The sequence below is a fragment of the Mytilus edulis genome, chromosome 13 (assembly GCF_963676685.1).
Source record: "Mytilus edulis chromosome 13, xbMytEdul2.2, whole genome shotgun sequence".
Taxonomy (NCBI): domain Eukaryota; kingdom Metazoa; phylum Mollusca; class Bivalvia; order Mytilida; family Mytilidae; genus Mytilus; species Mytilus edulis.
In genome coordinates, this window is record NC_092356.1 from 3,482,250 (window position 1) to 3,494,481 (window position 12,232).

The window sequence follows — 12,232 nt, forward strand, 5'->3', positions numbered from 1 at the left end:
TCCACCAGGGACTACATTATGTAGAAGGTCATTAACTAAAGGTTACAGGACAGTCTTTCCCAATGAGCAAACCAATCTTAGTTTTTAATTGAAAAGGAATAGAATCTGTTGCTGTTATTATTTAAAAAATCCATTTGTCTGACCCAAGTCAGTGTAATTTGTATGTCATGTTCTGATGAAGCCTTTGTTCTTCTTCTTTCATTGTCTTTTGAACTTGGTGTTACGAATAGATTTTCTATGTAATTTTAAGGGCCTGTTTATTTCTGTTACAAAACTATGATAACATGAATAGATATAAGTATAACCTTAATCTTATTCCTTGTGTTCCTTCTTGGTGTACACATTAACTGTACCTTGAAGTACTGACCAATATAATCTACAAACACCCAACCCTTGTGAGTACTAATGTATGCAACCATTAAGACTTTCAAAATGCTTTGTCTTCTTGGCATACACATTAACTGTACCTCAAGTACTGACCAATATAATCTATAAGTATCCAATCGTAGTGAATACTAAGTTGTGCAACCATAAAAATTTTAAAATGCTATGTCTGGTGGACGTACACATAAACTGTACCTCAAGTACTGACCGATATTATCTACAAACATACAACCCTTGTGAGTACTAATGTATGCAACCATTAAAACTTTCAAAATCCCCAGCCTTCTTGACATACACATGAACTGTACCTAAAGCATTGACCAATATGATCTACAAACATCCAACGCTCGTGAGTACTGAATTGTATGCAACCATTAAAACTTTGAAAATGCTTTGTTTTTTTGACGTACACATTAACTGTACCTCAAGTACTGACTGATATTATCTACAAACATGAACCGAAGTTAATATATGAATAGCGGTTTAGGGCGACCAGAGGTAAAAAACGTCAATGAATGTGTTTGGTGACCAGAAGTAACCAAAGTGAACGATTGTGTTATGTGAGCATTATAGTAAGGTGACCAGAGGTCAACATAATGAATATATGTACGAGGTGACCAGAGGTTACCAACATAAATGAGTGTGTTATTTGATCAAAGAATCATTGTAACTGGACCAGAGGTAAACATTGTCAATATGTGTTCAAGGTGAGCAGAGTTAACCTAAGACAACATATGAAGAGTGGTGTCTGATCACCTTAGTCAATATTGCTAGTGTGAACAGTGTGTTACTTGCTATATTTTTATACCCTTCCCAAATTTGTTTCTTCATGTTTTATGACATAAACTACATTTGTAAAAAATTTTGGGTCATGGATTTTGAATTAATGTAATCACTCCTTTTGTAATAGCAACGTTGACAGTTTTGTGAACTTCTGATGAACAGACTCTACAGGCGAAAGGACTCAGTCTAACATGTATCAGGGGAAACGAGTACCAATTAATGTTAACGTTAAGTAGACACAGCCTGTTGGAAAGTTTTATTGTAATTTCTATGATAGAAAAAAAGAAGAATATTGTTCCAATCAAGGGCCCTTAAAGTACACATAAAAAATGCATCATGATTTGTATATGCATTTATCGGTTAGAAAGCAAAATTAAATTTGAAGGTCCCATCCAAAGGGTGAAAATAAAGGAAGCAAAAGGAGGTGTTCCACGCGGAATATTTGTATTTTATGAACTCTTACGTACGGTGACCTATAGTTGATAATGTCTGTGTCATTTTGGTCTTTTGTGAATAGTTGTCTCATTGGCAATCCGTTGAAAGTTTGCAAATATCCTTATGACCAAATTACACGGATGATAAATATTCACCATTTGTTACGTTGCCGTGTTCTAAGCGTATACATGCAGGTCATGAATTAATTTGTTGAATGAAATCAAATTGGAGCTTATAATTCTTCTATACAACAAGTATTGTTGACCTATTGCTTATAGTTTAAGAAAAATTGACCAAAACACAAAAAATTAACCTGAGCAATGAACCGTGAAAATGAGATCAAAGTCAATTAAACCTGCGAGACTTTATTTAGAATATCGTTGATCATCTCAACGAGATTGATTTTCTCGCTTGAACCGGGACGGCGAAATCGAGAAAGGCAATCGAGTTGAGATGACCAATGATAATCTGTTTATAGCTATTCTAGCAACGCCACGTGCCTGCTTAGTTTTTAGCTATAATTTTCCTTCTCAAGCAAGTAGCACGAACTGAAAAATTATCACAAAAAAAGATCAAAGGCAAAATGCACAAAATAGCGATAATGACAAATACATAATGATATATTTGCATACAACAAATAATAATATTAACGGTACCAATTTTCTTGCACCAGATGCGCATTTCGACAAAACATGTCTCTTCAGTGATGCTCGTGGCCAAAATATTTGAAATCAAAAGCTTATATAAAAGATGAAGAGCTATAATCCAAAAGGTCCAAGAAGTATAGCCAAATCCGTTGACCTATTGCATATAGTAATAGAAAAAAAGACCAAAACTCAAAACACTTAACTGTAACCACTGAACCATGAAAATGAGTTCAAGGCCAATTGACACCTGCCAGCTAGACATGTACACCTTACAATCATTCCATACATCAAATATAGTAAACCTATTGCAAACAGATTAAGAAAAACAGACCAAAACACAAAAACTTAATTATAACCATTAAACCAAGAAAATGAGGTCAAGGTCAGATAACACCTGTCAGTTGGGCATGTACACCTGACAGTCCTTCCATACACCGAATATACAAGACCTATTTCTTAGAGTATCTAAGATATGGACTTGACCACCAAAACTTAACCTTGTTCCCTGATCAAAAAATGAGGTTGAGGTCAAGTGAAATCTGTCTGACGGGCATGAGGATCTTGCAAGGTACGCACATACCAAATATAGTTATCATATAACTCATATTACTAGTACTCTTAATAGGAGAGAAATTAACATTAAAAAAAAATCTTAACTATTTTCAAGTCGTCACACAACCATAAAAATGAGGCCAAGGACAATGGACATGTGACAGACGGGAACTTCGTAACATGAGGTATCTATATACAAAGTATGAAGCTTCCAGGTCTTCCACTTTCTAAAATATAAAGCTTTTAGGCAGGTAGATAACGCCGCCACCGAAGTCGCCGCCCTATCCTTGTAGCGAGCTTTCTACGACATGTGTCCCAGGTTCGACAAATACCTGAAACATATCTTCTAGCATACATTAATGTTTAACTACCTTTCGATTGCTGTTCTTCATTCTACAATAGCTATTAAGACATCAAACTTCATTATAAAATGAGAACCCTTTTGTTTCAAATTGTTAGTGTGCATAGTAGAATAAGCCACGAAGCAAGAGCCCCACGTGAGCTGTGGTCTGTTGATGAAGTGGTAGTAGGTTCTTCTCTAAAAAAACGATTACTTTTAGCCGTCGTGAAGAAGCTCAATGGAATTTACATTATATTTTGGAGAAATTGTCTCTTTAATGATGATAATTCAATAAATGGAAATAAACTAAGAACCTACAGAAAATTTAAAGTAAAGTATGAACTAGAAAAGTACCTTATATTGAATTTAGATAAAAATGTTACAAAAAATTATGCTAAAATAGGAATAAGTAATTATAGTATGTTGGCTGTTGATCGCGGTAGATACAACAAAACAGCTTTAGAAAATAGAATATGTCCTTTATGCCATAAAGAGGTGGAAGATGAATTTCATTTTATCATAACATGTTCAGAAATTAATAAAACTAGGATCAAAATGTTAGATGAAATTTCTAATATTGTCCCCTGTTTTAATAAATCAAGATTTTTTAAAATTTTTATACGACCGCAAAATTTGAAAAAAATTTCGTCGTATATTGCTATCACGTTGGCGTCGTCGTCTGCGTCGTCGTCGTCGTCGTCGTCGTCGTCGTCCGAATACTTTTAGTTTTCGCACTCTTACTTTACTAAAAGTAAATAGAAATCTATGAAATTTTAACACAAGGTTTATGACCACAAAAGGAAGGTTGGGATTGATTTTGGCAGTTTTGGTCCCAATATTTTAGGAATTAGGGGCCAAAAAGGGCCCAAATAAGCATTTTCTTGGTTTTCGCACTATAACTTTAGTTTAAGTAAATAGAAATCTATGAAATGTTGATACAAGGTTTATGACCACAAAAGAAAGGTTGGGATTGATTTTGGGAGTTTTGGTACCAACAGTTCAGAAATTAGGGGCCAAAAAAGGGCCCAAATAAGCATTATTCTTGGTTTTCGCACAATAACTTTAGTATAAGTAAATAGAAATCAATGAAATTTAAACACAATGTGTATGACCATAAAAGGAAGGTTGGTATTGATTTTGGGAGTTAAGGTCCCAACAGTTTAGAAATTAGGGGCCAAAAAGGGACCCAAATAAGCATTTTTCTTGGTTTTTGCACCATAACTTTAGTATTTATAAATAGAAATTTATGAAATTTAAACATAAGGTTTATGACCATAAAAAGAAGGTTGGTATTGATTTTGGGAGTTTTGGTCCCAACAGTTTAGGAATAAAGGGCCCAAAGGGTCCAAAATTAAACTTTGTTTGATTTCATCAAAAATTGAATAATTGGGGTTCTTTGATATGCCAAATCTAACTGTGTATGTAGATTCTTAATTTTTGGTCCCGTTTTCAATACTATAAGCAATAGGTCTAGTATATTCGGTGTATGGAAGGACTGTAAGGTGTACATGTCCAACTGGCAGGTGTCATCTGACCTTGACCTCATTTTCATGGTTCAGTGGTTATAGTTAAGTTTTTGTGTTTTGGTCTGTTTTTCTTATACTATATGCAATAGGTCTACTATAATTGGTGTATGGATGATTGTAAGGTGTACATGTCTAGCTGACAGGTGTCATCTGACCTTGACCTCATTTTCATGGTTCAGTGGTTATAGTTAAGTTTTTGTGTTTTGGTCTGTTTTTCTTATACTATATGCAATAGGTCTACTATAATTGGTGTATGGAATGATTGTAAGGTGTACATGTCTAGCTGACAGGTGTCATCTGACCTTGACCTCATTTTTTCATGGTTCAGTGGTTATAGTTAAGTTTTTGTGTTTTGCTCTGTTTTTCTTATACTATATGCAATAGGTCTACTATAATTGGTGTATGGAATGATTGTAAGGTGTAGATGTCTAGCTGACAGGTGTCATCTGACCTTGACCTTTTTTTTAATGGTTCAGTGGTCAAAGTTAAGTTTTTAGTTTTGGTCTATTTTTCTAATACTTTATGCATTAGGTCAACTATATTTGGTGTATGGACATATTTTATGATCTTTATGTTGGTTAGGCTGGTTTAATTTGACTTTGACCTCATTTTCACGGTCCATTGCTAAGTTTTAAGTGTTTGTGTGTTGTGGTCTGTTTTTCTTTATTTATAAGCAATAAGTCAACTATATTTGTTGTATTGAAAAATTGTTAGCTGTACATGTCTGCCTGGCATGGTTCATCTGACCTTGGCCTCATTTTCATGGTTGATTGATAAATGTTTCCTTTTCTTGGTTAATGTTGAGTTTATGTGACAGTTGTAATAAAGCTTTATATTTAGGTCTATCAAGATAGTATCAGGAATTAGTAAAGAAGGCGAGACATTTCAGTGTGTGCACTCTTGTGGTGTAGTAAGATAGTACTTTAATGTTAGATGGGCTATCTATTGAACCATGCTTGATGTAATTGGTTTTTTTTTTGTGTAGCGCGATAGTACTACGATTTTATATGGTATATCTATTGAAACATGCTTGGTATATTTGGATTTTATTGTTTAGTAAGATTGTACTATCATGTAAGATGGTCTATCTATTGAAACATGTTTGGTATATTTGGTTTTTATGGTGTAGTAATATAATTATATGATGTTAGATGGTTTATCTATTGAAACATCCTTGGTATAATTGGTTTTTATTGTGTAGTAAGATAGTACTATAATGTAAGATGGGCTATCTATTGAAACATCCTTGGTATAATTGGTTTTTATGGTGTAGTAAGATAGTACTATGATGTTACATTATAAAAGAGGGACGAAAGACACCAAAGGGACAATCAAACTCATAAATCTAAAACAAACTGACAACGCCATGGCTAAAAATGAAAAAGACAAACAGAAAAACAATAGTACACATGACACAACATAGAAAACTAAAGAATAAACAACACGAACCCCAACAAAAACTAGGGGTGATCTCAGGTGCTCCGGAAGGGTATATAATGTTTCAATAATACAAAAACTTTATCTAAAAACATGACAATTTTTTAATTTTATAATCCAAAAACTTCGTAAAAATTGAATATTGATGACATAGTTAGTTTTCATCGCTAGTTACATTCGTGCATGTAGGCTTGGTTGACATTCACTTCCACATGGTATCATAGCTTTTTTGCATTTGCAAGAAATTTGTGCACGATCGTTTTCATTTACACATTTTGTTTGCGAGTGAAAACAAGCCTTTCTTGCAGCTGCATACAGTGATACCGAGCTCTTTGGCCATTCCGATGTCTACGGTGTTTTTAAGAAGCTCTACATCTCAAATATCGTAACATGACTGCAATACACCATCTTCACAACACAACTTAAATAAACTAATTGAATGTTACTTTCCAGTGCAGTGACTTCTTATATAAATGTAACAGTTCATTAAGAAGTTTTTGGTATTTAATTTTTTAGTCGACCTATTGCCATTTACTCGAAATAACAAATCGGTAATGACCATCGGTAATGACCATCGGTATAAAATGTGTTTACTATAAATTTGACAATTAAGTAAAATAACTATGTGAAACTTCTTATTTTTATTTAGCTTATCTTTTTATTATAATATAATAATAAAATTACCTACATGATAGCGTCTTTTTAATGAACGGTCATACCATATGCAGAGTTTAGAAGTATTTAAAAAAAGTAAACTGTAACAGAGTGTTAATTACCCCGACCATACGCGTACGGTCGGACCATATCAGTATATACCCATATGGTCATGACCATACGCGTATGGTCCAAATACTCATATGGTCCGGAACATATACATAAAATATACATAATAAGACATATAAAAATGTGAAGATGTGGTATGATTGCTTAAGAGACAACTCTCCACAAGAGACCAAAATGACACAGAACACATAAACAAGCAACGTGTCCACCGCAATATTCAATAAAAATAATAGCGCTAATAGGGGTATTTCATCTATAAGAAAACATTATTACCACCAGAGATATGAACTTAATTGAAAGTCCTTTTCTAAGAGGTGCAACGTACAACAAACGTATTATAAGTGAATAGGTAACAAATAGGTAACAGGGTATTTACCGAGTGCTGGAACGGGTACATGCGCTCTAATAGGGTAATTTCATCTCTAAGAACACATTGTTACCACCAGAGACATGAACACAATTAAAAAACGATTTATTTTAAAGTGCAACGTATACCCTGCGCATTAAAAGCGAATAAGGAACGAATAAGTAACCGGGTATTATCCGAGCGCTGGAACGGGAACATACGCGCTAATAAGGATATTTCATCTATAAGAACACATTATTACCACCAGAGATATGAACACAATTGCAAAATCCTTTTCTAAAAGGTGCAACGTACAACAAACGTAAAAAAGCGAATAGGTAACGAATAGGTAACAGGGTATTAACAGAGCTCTGGAACGGGTACATGCGCGCAAATAGGGTCATTTCATCTCTAAGAACACATTGTTACCACCAGAGACATGAACACAATTGAAAATCCTTTTCTAAAAGGTGCAACGTACAACAAACGTATTATAAGAACGTATACCCTGCGCATTAAAAGCGAATAAGGAACGAATAAGTAACAGGGTATCACTTTAGCGCTGAAACGGGTACATATATTCTATTAGGGTAATTTCACCTCTAAGAACCAATACTGTTACCACCAGAGACACAAAACTATTTCTTTTTTAAAGTGTAACGCATAACACACATTTTAAAAGCGAATAAGGAACGAATAAGTAACAGGGTACCAGTCGAGCGCTGAAACGGGTACATATGTTCTTTTAGGGTTATTTCACCTCTAAGAACCGACAGTTACCACCAGAGACACAAAATCATTTCTTTTTTAAAGTGCAAAGCATAACACACGTTTTAAAAGCGAATAAGGGTCGAATAAGTAACAGGGTATCACTGAGTCGAGCGCTGAAACGGGAAGATATGTTCTATTAAGGTTATTTCACCTTTTAGAACCGACAATTACAACCAGAGACACAAAAATATTTCTTTTGTTAAAGTGAAACGCATAACACACGTTTTATAAGCGAATAAGGAACGAATAATTAACAGGATATCAGTGTAGCGGTGAAACGGGTACATAGGCGCTAATAGGGGTTTTTCAACTCAGAGAACACATAATTACCACCAGTGACATGAACACAATTAAAAAACGATTTATTTCAAGGTGCAACGTAAATCACGCGTATTAAAAGCGATTAAGGAACGAATAAGTAACAGGATATAAACCGAGCGGGTCATTTCATCTATAAGAACACATTTCATCTCTAAGAACACATTGTTATCACCAGAGACATGGACACAATTGAAAATCCTTTTCTAAAAGGTGCAACGTACAACAAACCAAGGTGTATCTCTAGTAATATTTTCAAAGACCAGGGACCCTATATGACATACACAAGACCCCATGGTCTTATCCTAAGTAATATTTACAAAGACCAAGGACCCCATATGACATACACAAGACACCATGGTCTTATCTCTAGTAATATTTTCATAAGACCAGGGACCCAATATGACATACACAAGACCCCATGGTCTTATCTCTAGTAATAATTTCATAAGACCAGGGACCCAATATGACATACACAAGACCCCATGGTCTTATCTCTAGTAATAATTTCATAAGACCAGGGACCCCATATGACATACACAAGACACCAAGGTCGTATCTCTAGTAATATTTACAAAGACCAAGGACCCCATATGACATACACAAGACACCATGGTCTTATCTCTAGTAATATTTTCATAAGACCAGGGACCCAATATGACATACACAAGACCCCATGGTCTTATCTCTAGTAATATTTTCATAAGACCAGGGACCCCATATGACATACACAAGACGCCATGGTCTTATCTCTAGTAATATTTTCAAAGACCAGGGACCCCATATAACATACACAAGACCCCATGGTCTTATCTCTAGTAATAATTTCATAAGACCAGGGAACCAATATGACATACACAAGACCCCATGGTCTTATCTCTAGTAATAATTTCATAAGACCAGGGACCCCATATGACATACACAAGACACCAAGGTCGTATCTCTAGTAATATTTACAAAGACCAAGGACCCCATATGACATACACAAGACACCATGGTCTTATCTCTAGTAATATTTTCATAAGACCAGGGACCCAATATGACATACACAAGACCCCATGGTCTTATCTCTAGTAATATTTTCATAAGACCAGGGACCCCATATGACATACACAAGACACCAATGTCGTATCTCTAGTAATATTTTCAAAGACCAGGGACCCCATATAACATACACAAGACCCCATGGTCTTATCTCTAGTAATAATTTCATAAGACCAGGGACCCCATATGACATACACAAGACACCAAGGTCGTATCTCTAGTAATATTTTCAAAGACCATGGACCCCATATGACATACACAAGACCCCATGGTCTTATCTCTAGTAATATTTTCAAAGACCAGGGACCTTATATGACATACACAAGACACCATGGTCTTATCTCTAGTAATATTTTCATAAGACCAGGGACCCTATATGACATGCACAAGACACCACGATCTTATCTTTAGTAATATTTTCAAAGACCAGGGACCTTATATGTCATACACAAGACACCATGGTCTTATCTCTAGTAATATTTTCAAAGACCAGGGACCCTATATAACATACACAAGACACCACGGTCTTATCTCTAGTAATAATTTCATAAGACCAGGGACCCCATATGACATACACAAGACGCCATGGTCTTAGCTCTAGTAATATTTTCATAAGACCATGGACCATATATTACATATACAAGACACCACGGTCTTATCTCTAGTAATATTTTCATAAGACCAAGGACAATATGACATACATAAGGTGCAAATTGAACATACCTTGTGCAATGTGACGATATGCACGGCATGACATTTCAAGGCGCTTGTGTGCATAAAATGCTTCTAATATGCGTGGCTGCACTATTTCCCGTGCATAGTCTATTCAACTTCACAGGACAGAATTTAATGCATTTCTGTTTTGTTGTGTACGCTACTGACGACCACCTAGGACAGTTTGTTAAAAATAAAACACGTTGAGACTTTGTTAATCTCACAAACAAGAAATGCCACAAAACAGTCAGCCTTAAGTTACATAGATTTAATTATGACTATTGAACGTGTAGCTAGCCTAGCTGCTACATAGATATTGATAGCAGATAGACTAGCTACTCGTTAAGTAAAAAAAATCTCTCATGGATGTGTAACTAAGCTACTGGACCAACTTCAGTGGGAATCACTGCAACACAGACGATGGAAACAGTGTCTGGTGCTGTGTTACAAGACTCAACACGAGATGATTGCCATTCATCCAGCCAAATACTACACAACAGGGGACAGTAGGACCAGGGGCAACCATAAATTTAGAAAAACTAGAGTGAAGAGGGATGTATACTACCACTCATTCTTCCCAAGAACAACTAGAGAATGGAATAAACTCCCCGAATCTGTAGTGGAGTCTGGATCTCTAGAGGACTTCAGGGCCAGAGTGAATACCATCCCCTGGACCCAGCCACATCTGAAATAGACAGCAGGATAACCAGTGTACATAGATGTAATTAATATCATATTTTATTGTAAACACCGTCCAGTTTATTTCCTGGACTTTTACTTTTGGCCAGAAGAGTGGCCTCCTGTCTGTTTGAGATGCGCCCGAGTCAATTACACTTTACTACAGAGTTCGACTCGTAGTGGGAAGAAGAAGAAGAAGAAGAAGAAATGATAAAAAAAAAAACTTTGGAGACTAAATAATTGCAGGAAAGCAGGGTTGGGTATAACGGACCCACTTGTAGAAAAATAACCATATGTTAACATAAAGTTTTGTACAGATATTATTTCATTGTAGATTAGAGAAAACATATTTGTATCAAACTTTATGAAATTAACTATACTAATATTATAGTATTGCCATACCAACGCTGTTTATTGTATTTCGTGTATAAGAAGAGGTGGTGGCAATTTTTTAATACTTTTACCCCCCCCCCCAGGGGCGGATGCAGGAATTTTCGAAAGGGGGGGTGCTAACCCAGGGCACCCAGGGCAAAGGGGGGGGGGGGTGCAAAACATATGTCCCGATACAAATGCATTGATCGGCAAAAATAAAGGGGGGGTGCGCACCCCCGGAACCCCCCTCCTGGATCCGCCACTGCCCCCCATTTTCTTTGAATTTGGGTCTTTCTAAATTTCACTCTAGTTGCTAGGGTCACCCTACCCCAACTTTGGGCCTCAATTTAAAATGTTTCATAACTTTACCCACCTGGGTCTTTGGGTCTAGGCAAACTGTAGGGATTTTTGTTTATGAATTGCAGAATGAGGAGGTGATGTCACTTTTATTGTAAACATTAGTTATTTAATACTGAGAGAGGTCAGATTCGTCTTTGAATATCTTTCTACTTTGGAAATTAAAGTACTTTAACACATTTAATACAATGATTGGTTCATCAATTAGGCAAAAGTCTTTATTCAAAATTACATTCGGGGCTCATTTTGTCCGAATTGCACTAAGACGAATGAATGACCAATCAAACACGACATGTACATCAAATACAGTTTTTCACATTGGGTTGTCGGCCTTGAAATTCTTTTACACAAACAGCGTATTTTTAAATCAGAAGTTAACTGTCATTATTTATTTTAAACAACACATTCGTCTTATTTCAGGTCAAGAGTACTTGCTATTTATCAAGCTTCCTGATCACCAAATCTTAATTATACATGTTGTAATATCATACATAAAAAAACACCGATGTTTGTTAAATAGTTTAATGTATACTCTATGCACTGAAGCCAAGAAAGGTGAGGTCTGTTCCCGTTGAAATATTGTTAGTTACCTACAATGAATTTCAACACATCTACCTCAGGTTTCAACGGGGCCCTTTGACCTCAATAACATATGAGTATAGAATTGATTGGGATTGGGATTGATACACTTTAATAGAACAAGGACTTGTATAGGCTGTTTAGCATTAGTTTTTTAATTTTTGAA

The 12,232-nt window shown here is 35.6% G+C and overlaps 1 protein-coding gene across 1 annotated transcript in view; it reads left to right on the top strand.

Annotated features, from left to right (window-relative positions):
• The window catches only part of LOC139502322 (uncharacterized), a 91,847-nt gene that overhangs the window by 40,333 nt on the left and 39,282 nt on the right, over positions 1-12,232 (top strand). The window lies entirely within an intron of this gene.